An 11812-nucleotide genomic window follows, 5' to 3' on the forward strand; every position below is an offset into this window, starting at 1 on the left:
GGGTGATATGAGACTGTATAGACCTATGGTTACAACACTGGCTTGTAGGGTGATATGAGACTGTATGGACCTATGGTTACAACACTGGCTTGTAGGGTGATATGAGACTGTATAGACCTATGGTTACAACATGGGCTTGTAGGGTGATATGAGACTGTATAGACCTATGGTTACAACATGGGCTTGTAGGGTGATATGAGACTGTTTGGACCTATGGTTACAACACTGGCTTGTAGGGTGATATGAGACTGTATAGACCTATGGTTACAACACTGGCTTGTAGGGTGATATGAGACTGTATGGACCTATGGTTACAACATGGGCTTGTAGGGTGATATGAGACTGTATGGACCTATGGTTACAACACTGGCTTGTAGGGTGATATGAGACTGTATGGACCTATGGTTACAACACTGGCTTGTAGGGTGATATGAGACTGTATGGACCTATGGTTACAACACTGGCTTGTAGGGTGATATGAGACTGTATGGACCTATGGTTACAACATGGCTTGTAGGGTGATATGAGACTGTATGGACCTATGGTTACAACACTGACTTGTAGGGTGATATGAGACTGTATGGACCCTATGGTTACAACACTGGCTTGTAGGGTGATATGAGACTGTATGGACCTATGGTTACAACACTGGCTTGTAGGGTGATATGAGACTGTATGGACCTATGGTTACAACACTGGCTTGTAGGGTGATATGAGACTGTATGGACCTATGGTTACAACACTGGCTTGTAGGGTGATATGAGACTGTATGGACCTATGGTTACAACACTGGCTTGTAGGGTGATATGAGACTGTATGGACCTATGGTTACAACACTGGCTTGTAGGGTGATATGAGACTGTATGGACCTATGGTTACAACACTGGCTTGTAGGGTGATATGAGACTGTATGGACCTATGGTTACAACACTGGCTTGTAGGGTGATATGAGACTGTATGGAACTATGGTTACAACACTGGCTTGTAGGGTGATATGAGACTGTATAGACCTATGGTTACAGCACTGGCTTGTAGGGTGATATGAGACTGTATGGACCTATGGTTACAACACTGGCTTGTAGGGTGATATGAGACTGTATAGACCTATGGTTACAACACTGGCTTGTAGGGTGATATGAGACTGTATGGACCTATGGTTACAACACTGGCTTGTAGGGTGATATGAGACTGTATGGACCTATGGTTACAACACTGGCTTGTAGGGTGATATGAGACTGTATGGACCTATGGTTACAACACTGGCTTGTAGGGTGATATGAGACTGTATGGACCTATTGGTTACAACACTGGCTTGTAGGGTGATATGAGACTGTATGGACCTATTGGTTACAACACTGGCTTGTAGGGTGATATGAGACTGTATGGACCTATGGTTACAACACTGGCTTGTAGGGTGATATGAGACTGTATGGACCTATTGGTTACAACACTGGCTTGTAGGGTGATATGAGACTGTATGGACCTGGTTACAACACTGGCTTTGTAGGGTGATATGAGACTGTATGGACCTATTGGTTACAACACTGGCTTGTAGGGTGATATGAGATGTATGACTGTATGGTTACAACATGGGCTTGTAGGGTGATATGAGACTGTATGGACCTATGGTTACAACACTCCTTTGTAGGGTGATATGAGACTGTATGGACCTATTGGTTACAACACTGGCTTGTAGGGTGATATGAGACTGTATGGACCTAACACGGTTACAACATGGGCTTGTAGGGTGATTATGAGACTGTATGGACCTATGGTTACAACAACATGGGCTTGTAGGGTGATATGAGACTGTATGGACCTATGGTTACAACATGGGCTTGTAGGGTGATATGAGACTGTATGGACCTATGGTTACAACATGGGCTTGTAGGGTGATATGAGACTGTATGGACCTATGGTTACAACATGGGCTTGTAGGGTGATATGAGACTGTATGGACCTATGGTTACAACACTGGCTTGTAGGGTGATATGAGACTGTATGGACCTATGGTTACAACACATGGCTTGTAGGGTGATATGAGACTGTATAGACCTATGGTTACAGCACTGGCTTGTAGGGTGATATGAGACTGTATGGACCTATGGTTACAACATGGGCTTGTAGGGTGATATGAGACTGTATAGACCTATGGTTACAGCACTGGCTTGTAGGGTGATATGAGACTGTATGGACCTATGGTTACAACATGGGCTTGTAGGTTGATATGAGACTGTATAGACCTATGGTTACAGCACTGGCTTGTAGGGTGATATGAGACTGTATGGACCTATGGTTACAACATGGGCTTGTAGGGTGATATGAGACTGTATGGACCTATGGTTACAACACTCGCCTGTAGGGTGATATGAGACTGTATGGACCTATTGGTTACAACATGGGCTTGTAGGGTGATATGAGACTGTATAGACCTATGGTTACAGCACTGGCTTGTAGGGTGATATGAGACTGTATGGACCTATGGTTACAACATGGGCTTGTAGGGTGATATGAGACTGTATTGACCCTGAAGGGACCTATTCTTGGAAGCCAGTAAGTCTCACCTAGAGTTACATATACTCAGTTTGATACCTTTTAATATTTTCCTTGATCCTGTCACCCGATGTGGATAACAGGAGTCATAGTTCAGTGTGATGATGGATGATGACTGAGTGTTGCCTTGTCGTTTATATCTGTTGTCACTACTGGCCCTATTTTCATAACAACTTATTATAGTCTTCTGCAGATAGCCTTAATGTCACACCAACAGATGTTTTTACTGTTTGTTGTGGCCTAATGTAGGTTATCAGAAACAATGAGACTTTGTAGTTCTAGATACTGATAGTGATCTGCTCAGTTTGTTGTGTGATATTTTGGAGGACTGAAATCATCTTGATAAGTGTGTTCCCTATGCTAGTGGACACATTGTTCACCCACACAATAACATTGGTACGTTGTGCAGCAACATCCCAGTTAGCAAGCCTATAGTCCTTGTCATGTATATTGAGAAGGAGGTGTGCCTATAATAAGGCCATTTCCTCCCATTTCTACCTGAAGCAATATTTGGGTGGGCTGGGGGATGTCATGTTCTTTAGTTATGAATAGTATTTGTGTGATGTGTAAATAATGATATACTTTACATAAGTTTGTGTCCTTTGAGGAGATCATAAATAAAGTGGACTTGAAGGTTCCCAGTATGTATGGCATTAAAGGGAGAGTAATCTTTTGTACACTCCTGGACAAAACCTCCCTTCCCTCCTCCTTACATGCTATGTAAGACAGCCAGGTCTGTGCCACTGGCATCAAGTGTGTCACCTGGCTATATGGCTCCACTGTTATTCTGGGATGCAACACAACCAGTTACAGCTGAAACAGCAGATTAACGAGACAATGAGATGAGGATTTAATTACTGAAATGTTCTCCCCCTTTTCTTCATGGCAGCTTGAAGTTATGTGAAAGCAATAAAGGGAGTAATGACCAAGATCCACCAGCATAGGTCTACATTACGGGCACCCATGTAGATCCGGTTAGAATTGATCTTCAGCAAGCCATGCTTGAACTAAGAGGCAACTAAGAGGCTCGCTGACTAATCTAATCTAATCCCTATTACGTAGATCGATGCTCATGATGTTGTTCAATTTATAGTCTGGTCCAGACTCGATTATTTACAGACAGCCACCATATAGCTGGAATATTGCTGAGTGTGGCGTTAAACAACAAACAAACAACAATAAATTATGGGATATCACTTTGTACAATTGGGCCCAGGATATAGTGATTAAACAGATGATGTCAATCTTATGTCTGATTTGCAAGGACCACTATCAATTTCCGAGGAAGGAAAGACTGAACTGATTGACAGGGTGGCACTGATACGGTGAGGCTGCAATACAATATGTATCCTAACAATATGGTGAGTGAGTTTAGTTTTACGCCGCACTCAGCAATATTCCAGCTACCGTATATGACCGTCTATAAGCCGACCCCATTTATAAGCCGACCCCAAACTTGACCAACAAAATCAGTGTCAAAATCATATCTCTCATTAGGATAGGTCCTGACCACCCGATCCCCGTTAGCGCCTTCAGAGACAAGCATAGTTGCCTTTAGTGGTAAGTATGTTCCATCAACGACTCCATTCTAACCCGGATCTTCCGGGTCCCTTACAATATGGGTTAGTAACTATATTTAGTACTTTCATTTCATATTGTCTCCTCTTTGTGCTGGGAATCACGTGAAGCATTTGCTTTTTTTCAGATGGCAAAATGTGGATATTGTAAAGATGACACATATAAGTGTGGGGATGCTGTGCTATTCACATGAACTGCTGTGTGAACAGATTCTGTTATTATTCACGCTTTTACATCAATATAACTTGGTGAGGTGAGTGAAATGGAAAGTGGGTTTTACGTCGTGCTTGAGAATATTTGCTCATTGGCGGCGTGCAACAGTGTGTATGTGTATGTCGCCAGAGTACTAGCCGGACTAAGTATGTGCTCCATCAAGCATAGAATACCCCACTCAGACACATTATACTGACACCAGTACGCAGAATATTACATAATAAAGATTACCGTGTTTGTTTTACCTTTTTTAACGATCACTGCTTGCATCAACAACGGTGACGCCATTTGGAAAGTGGATATACAGCGTAAGTGTTGGTGAGAATATTACATAATAAAGATTACCGGTGTATTGTGGCAACATGTGTTTGTGTTCCTTTTTATATCCCGACGATCACTGCTTGCATCAACAACGAGACGCCATTTTGTGAAATCGGTGAGTATGGAAATGTGAACCCAAGAGAAAAAGTACCATCGGTAAATAAAAACTGAAGTCAACTTTTGTTTCAAAATATATTATTTAAGTGTCCATATTTCATCTATATATATATGACAATAAGAAAAATAGTCCACTAACAATAAACACTGACATTTCTGCAAGAGAGTTACCAATAATTATAACTTTGGTCCACATTATTCAAAGAATTCACTGTCATATATATTGTATTACTCACGGATCGAAACGAAGTGTAGTTGACAGAAAATGCATAATATATTTTGCTTCTCTAAATATCATATTTATTGTAGCAACCAGAGACCATATATGATAAAGTACTGCTGAGGCCTGTCCCTCGGTATATGGTATCTGTAGCAACAAACTGGCTTGCTTATTTTACCCCATTCAACAATCACAAACTGATTACCACCTCGTTCCATGTCACGTGCTTACCAAGTTCATGATGGTCCGTATAACCTTAGTGTTGATTATATATTTTTTACATAAAAACTATTACACAATGCTAGGATATATTTCTTTGGGTTAAATAATAGTATTCAATCAATAGAATTCATCCCGTTATATTATTGTGCATGTTTGAACTTGTTCACGGGAAAGGTATGCAACAGCTGATTGCTATTTCCGGCTTTGTGTAATTTAGACAAATATGCACGGGTAATCTTAATTAATTTATAGAGCAAAACTGTAACTAAAATTACACAGTGCTAGAATATATTTCTTTGGGTTAAATAACGGTATTCTGTATTATATTTTACTGATGACTGCGCCAGAATTCGGCCCCGCTATATTATTGTGCATGTTTGAACTTGTTCGCCAGGAAACGCAGTGCACAGCTGATTGCTATTTCCGGCTTTGTGTACGAGAAAAATACGCACGGTAATCTTAATCCCTGCAAATAAAACAATGCCCAGCAAAAACAACTTATAACTTAAAAGGTAATTAACCTTGTCTAGTGATGTTTAATTGCAAATTTGACGTCTCTACTGACAAAGTCGTCTTTTGTTGTTTGTTCACGCCAAGTGATACAATGTTGTTTTCTTACCCCTGGAAAAAAGTTTGACGAAAGTGTAACTCATGGATAAGACGACCCCCTTCTACAGACTGCTTTTTTTGGTCCTCAAAATTCGGCTTATAGACGGTCATATACGGTATATGGCAGCAGTTTGTAAATAATCGAGTCTGGACCAGACAATCCAGTGATCAACAGCATGAGCATCAATCTGCTCAATTGGAAACCGATGACATGTTAGTCCTGACCACCCGATCCCATTAGTCGCCTCTTACGACAAGCATAGTTGCCTTTTGTGGCAAGCATGGGTTGCTGAAGACCTATTCTAACCCGGATCTTCACGGGTCCCTTACAATATGGGTACAGTAACTATATTTAGTACTTTCATTTCATATTGTCTCTCTTTGTGCTGGGGAATCACCTGAAGCATTTGCTTTTAGATTTCAGATGGCAAAATGTGGGATATTGTAAAGATGACACCTATAAGTGTGGGGATACTGTGCTATTCACAGCCAATCAAAAAACACTAGAGAATCTGCATGAACTGCTGTGTGAACAGATTCTGTTATTATTGACATGTTTTTACATCAATATAACTTGTCATGTCATGAGTGGTATGAGAAAAGAGTTGTAAATCAGTGTATTGTATCGTCAACCTCTTATTTCAATACAATGCTGTATTGTCTTATCGTTACACCACTACTGAGCGACCAATCCCTTGGTAGCTCACCTAAACACACATTTGCTGCCCTGATATGAATCAACCAACAGTCTTTCCTGTCAAGTTTACACAATGTACCAGTGTCTCACAACTAAGTGACGCCTGATTGTCAACATGGCTGCCATAGCAGCCATGATGAAACTATCATTCTGGCTTGTCACCAGCGGTCTTAACATATACTCATGGAAACTAATAATGGAACACACGAAAGTATGTCAGTGTTCCTTTATTCTTTTCCAGGTTTCTTCACAAGGTATGGATTGCACTGTGGGTGAAATTCTGAAAATAAATAAAGGAACACTTGTACGTTCATATGTTCCCTTATTTGTTTCCATGAGTATATATATCAGTTTGTTATATGATACACAGTAAGTATATATGGAGTGGTTGGCAATATGATTCATGATAAACTAACTTGACTTTTAATCTTTTTCCAAACTCAAACCATTATGTACTCCCATCAATTATGATTGTAAAATACCTCTGGAAAATATTGTGCAATATGATTCATGATAAACTAACTTGACTTTTAATCTTTTTCCAAACTCAAACCATTATGTACTCCCATCAATTATGATTGTAAAATACCTCTGGAAAATATTGTGATTGGAGCTGAAACAAAAGAAAATGACATATATATTCCTCTTATCTTGGGATTTATCTAGGCCTCCTCTGAAATATAAAGTCTGCAGTAGTGTTGGGAATTGGTTAAAATATCATAAATAATGACTGGTTCATTACAACCGATCAATCCTCAAAAATAGTTGGTTAGCATCATTTATCAAATTTTCCTGGTTATGGTTGGTAATGCACAAAACAATAAAGAAATAACATGTAGTTCATTCAGGGTTTTTTCAAATTGCACAAAATGTGTTTGCAAATCTAACATGTTTAAAGGCTGAATAGTATGTTACTTGTTAGGAACATACTTTTCCTGGAGTCTTTATGATAAATTCATTTATGACTTGGAGCGGGCTTGTAGTGCTTATGAAATGTAACAGACTAAACCCAGCTTGTGCAAAATATTGTAAATGCAAACAAGTGTTCCAAAATTGTTTGTGTTCGATGATGAGAAAACATGATCGATTGCTTGGTGGATCAGTCACTGCGACCAATCTTGGATTATTTCAGTTAATCGGACCACCACTAGTCTGCAGCAAATTTCATTTTGTATTCCTTGAACACTGGAACTGTCAGTGAAGAATGTGGAAGCTTATCGTACCTGCAGATGGAGTCTCTGATAAACTTGGACCACATGGTCCACAAACGCAACTATACAAAACTACGGACAAAGGATCACTCTCATCTAATCTGTATCAAATGGTACAACCTCAGCATGTTGCATGTGCATGGACATTATGAAGAATGAAAACCTGCCTGAAAATGCGCACATTGCACTCTGCATAGAAGCGACAAAATCCTTTCCACATTCATAAGAAATGGAGAATAAGAGCAGGGGTGGAAATAACCCATTGCCCGACGTCCCAGTCCAGTGTTTTTTTCTGTCGGGCAAGCAAATTTGCATATCATGCTGTACCGGTGTCCAGTTGACTTTCCAATGTTAATTATGTTGTTTATTCAAAAAATCAAGAAGAAAATCGGCCTTTATAGTGGAAAAAATATCAGGGCAAGTGAGTTTACATGTGCCACTGTACCGGAGTACACTAGCAATTTTAAAGTTATTTCCACCCCTGAAGAGTCGATTGTACAATTGTGACTATATTGTGAGTATATACCTGGTATCTGTTTCAGCAGTACTACAGCTGAATGATGTTTATTGTTATGAATAGCATTGAGTAGCATTTAGAAATGATGTAACTGATGACAAGATAGATCGGTTTCCGTATTATTACGTGATGTTTGTAGCAATGTATCCATGTTGATAGATGCTGACAGTGTTACATGCAAGTGATGTGTAGAGTCAATGGCTGACTGAGATTGTGCAGGAAGCAATACTGATGTGATTACAATAAACAGTGAACATGATGACATGAGTTGATTAGTCCCAGACCTGCATTATATAGGGCTGCAACGAATACACTATGTGGCAAATATGATACGTATCATGAATAGTGGGTAATGAATACGAATAATTATTCATGAATACAATATTGTAGTTAAGTGATTGGTGTACAATATGGAATGCCCATGTTGACAGTTTTGATTTGTCACAGCAATAACCAGTGATCTCATGACACTCAAATTTGGTATGTTATAGTTATAGATGACAGTACCATGTGTGGCCATGGCAAACTAACATGACTTGCACTACTGCATATTCAATTCTTGCATATCTCACTTTCTAAAAGTACACAAGGGTTCAAGTAAAACATGCTCCCTTAAACAAATCGTAAATATTCGTTAATATTTGGTTCTGGTGACCACGAATAACAAATTGAATTCATGAAGGGCTACGGTTCAATTCATCGAATATGCGAGTGAATCGTTACAGCCTTAGTATTATACCAGTCAGCTGTAACATGGATACTCCACTCACACCAGTCCTTGTTTCACCCCCTCCGTGTGGAATTCTAGCCAGAGTAACAACAAGTACCATATTTCAGTGTATTGTGGTTGGGGGGGATTGAACCACCAAACCTCTGCTCTCTGGGCAGGCACTCTATCCACTAGACCGTGAAGGTGGTGGGCCAATGGTCGCAAGAGGATTTATGAAGTGACAGACCAACTATGGCACTGACATATTAAAATTATGTATTTTCGTGTCCTGAGATCTTGACATCCATCATTACTGTTACACTGTATATGTCATGTGTATGATTTGTCCCTTTCCCCCCAATACAGCTGTGTAGAAGGGTAGGCACGTGCATGTGCAGATATGTTGTTTTTCACACTGACAGAACTTTACCGCTAGCATGTGTTATGTGTGAACGTGTTACACCTGAAACAGCATGTCAGCTAATTTGTAATGGTAGCTGGTAGTCCTTCTAGAAAAGGTTTGTGTTAAAAAGATGTATTCTGTATTTCTGGTACTGATCAATATCAAGGAGTTGGGAGTTAATTTCTTTATATCCTCTGTGAATTGACTGAACAATTCATAATTATTTTATAACACCAATGATCAGGTACCTTGAAGGAGTTGGGAGAGAAAAGTGTAAATCACAAACATCTTAATTTGACTGTACTTTTAAAAAAAAATATATTGTGCATTTGAGGTGTTTTCCTTTTTCGGGATTTCAGACTAGTCAATCTGGAAAGGTGACTAGACAAAATATTCACACATGAAAACCTACTGGTTATACGACATAGTGCAACACAGTAGATTCTTCTTATAAGGAGTGTTAACGCAGATGCTAAAATATATTGATGTCCAAATATCTTTTAGTGGTATAATAATTAACTTCCTTCTCTATTTTATGTCAAATCAGTAGAGTTCTGATATTTGGTGTTTTCATGAGTAGATCATGGGAGCATAACATCTACAGATAATGGTTAATGATTGTACACAATACACAATACAATAGTCAATAACGGTGTCCTCCCAGTTGTGAGACACATTAATTAATGGTTCAGTGCACACAGGTGGTGCTTCCCCATCCCTACGATGAAAGTGGGAACAGCCCTGTTGCTGAAGAGTACTCCGCAGGAGGCATAGTTCATTAATGAGTTAGTTAACACAGAAGACATTGTTCGTTGAAGAGCATTTATTGTTTTCAATAGATACTGAAATACTGAAAAAGATGAAGGCCTGCCATAATGGTGATCAGAAAGAGCAGTCGAAGGTTAATAAATACATTTGGATTAATTATAGTTACAACAGTTATTGCTAGATTTTTCAAACACGTAAATCTGAGTAGGTAAATTAATTTCTCTTTCAAATGATCACGAAGTTACCTACACAAAGTGTTAATTTTTTAAAGCCATTTATCTGAGTAGGTTAATTACTTATCTTTTAGAGTTTCATTAAGTTACCTCCACAAGATTCAGTTAAATAGCTAATCCATAATTAGCTGGGGTTAATCCATTCTATCAGATAGGGGAGTAAGGTGTGTTTTCTTTGCTAATTACCTACTCCACTGTCTCATAACTGGGAGTCTCACAAATGGGAGTGGACCGTCAATAACAGATCATCAATTTTATCTGCATATAAAAAACAGTGCCAAGCATAATGAGAAATATAATGAAAATGGTGCATCACGCAATTGTAAATTTTCAGGGTTTAATTTCAAAGTACACATTTACTTTATTTCTTACGTTTGATCATGTTTATGATTTCCTTTTTGTTCCAAGACTTAGCATGAAAAGAAATGAGGTAGTTTTTCTCTGGACATTGTACACATGATAGCATGTTTCCTCCAAACTGAACCCCAGGGTGAGATGCAACTATTACAATGAATACTCATGTATTATTATACATAAGAAAATATTATATAAATGAAAACAGAATTGTAAGAAAGAATTATGGATAGTTTGAGACAGCGTGGATATTCAGCTGTGCTGAAAGAGACAGTGTCACAATTATCAGGTACATCATTTGTAATGATACAGTGAGTGCATGGAGTCCAGATAAATCTTGTGGATTTACAGCAGATCAGGTGAGCTACAGAGCCTAATGGATCTATTATCAACAAAATACTTTCATGTAAAATGTTATAAAACATTTCTTTAAAATGAATTCCAAATATTCTAAATGCAACATATATCAAAGTGCTTTAATGGAATACTTTGTGACACTACACACACTTAAGATCAGAAGTCAGAGGGATATACATTTGATATGCTTTAAAGGATTTTAAACGTGTTTAAATATGTGTAGTTAAAGCACCTCGACATTTTCAAGGGAGCTTGGTGGAGACTGTCAACACTGTATCAGTGAAATGAAAGGGGAATATATCCTGATTGAAATCTAGTCACTGAAAAAATCAAAGCACTCAAGATGCTAATGTTGTATTATTTTCACCTGAATGCTCCAGTAAACCTATGTTGACAGTAGTTTCACCGGACTGCTGAATATTTGAGGTTCCTTACATGCTTCATTTGGTCAACATCACCTTTGACATGAGGACATGGTTGATATAGAAGAAAATAGAACTTACTTATTTGTTGAGGAAGACACAACCCACCTATGCAGTGGGTCTGCAGCTATTCACCGACATGTCTGTATAGCTGTAGGTGAGGTTCATCAAGCTATGGTGCTTTTACCTTCTCACAAAATGAATTTCCATGTGGGGAACACCTTCCTTTATCCACTCAGTAAACTTCTTTTCTGCTGTGAATGTAAGAATGAAATCGTGTGGCTCGCACTCTGCTGTCATTCTGTCAA

At 38.9% G+C, this 11812-nt stretch overlaps 1 protein-coding gene across 2 annotated transcripts in view; it reads right to left on the reverse strand.

Moving 5' to 3' along the window:
- Positions 1 to 11667, reverse strand: part of LOC124279437 (serologically defined colon cancer antigen 8-like) — a 44782-nt gene extending 33115 nt beyond the window's left edge. Inside the window, exon 1 of one of the 2 annotated variants that reach the window (XM_046715264.1) lies at positions 11586 to 11667. The gene's annotated coding sequence lies outside the window, so the exon portion shown is untranslated. The remainder of the gene's footprint in view (positions 1 to 11585) is intronic. The other variant, XM_046715265.1, reaches the window with a different exon arrangement.
- Between the last annotated feature and the right edge of the window lie 145 nt (positions 11668 to 11812).

The sequence above is a fragment of the Haliotis rubra genome, unplaced genomic scaffold, assembly GCF_003918875.1.
Source record: "Haliotis rubra isolate DU_JTF1 unplaced genomic scaffold, ASM391887v1 Scf25, whole genome shotgun sequence".
In the NCBI taxonomy this organism is placed as follows: Eukaryota; Metazoa; Mollusca; class Gastropoda; order Lepetellida; family Haliotidae; genus Haliotis; species Haliotis rubra.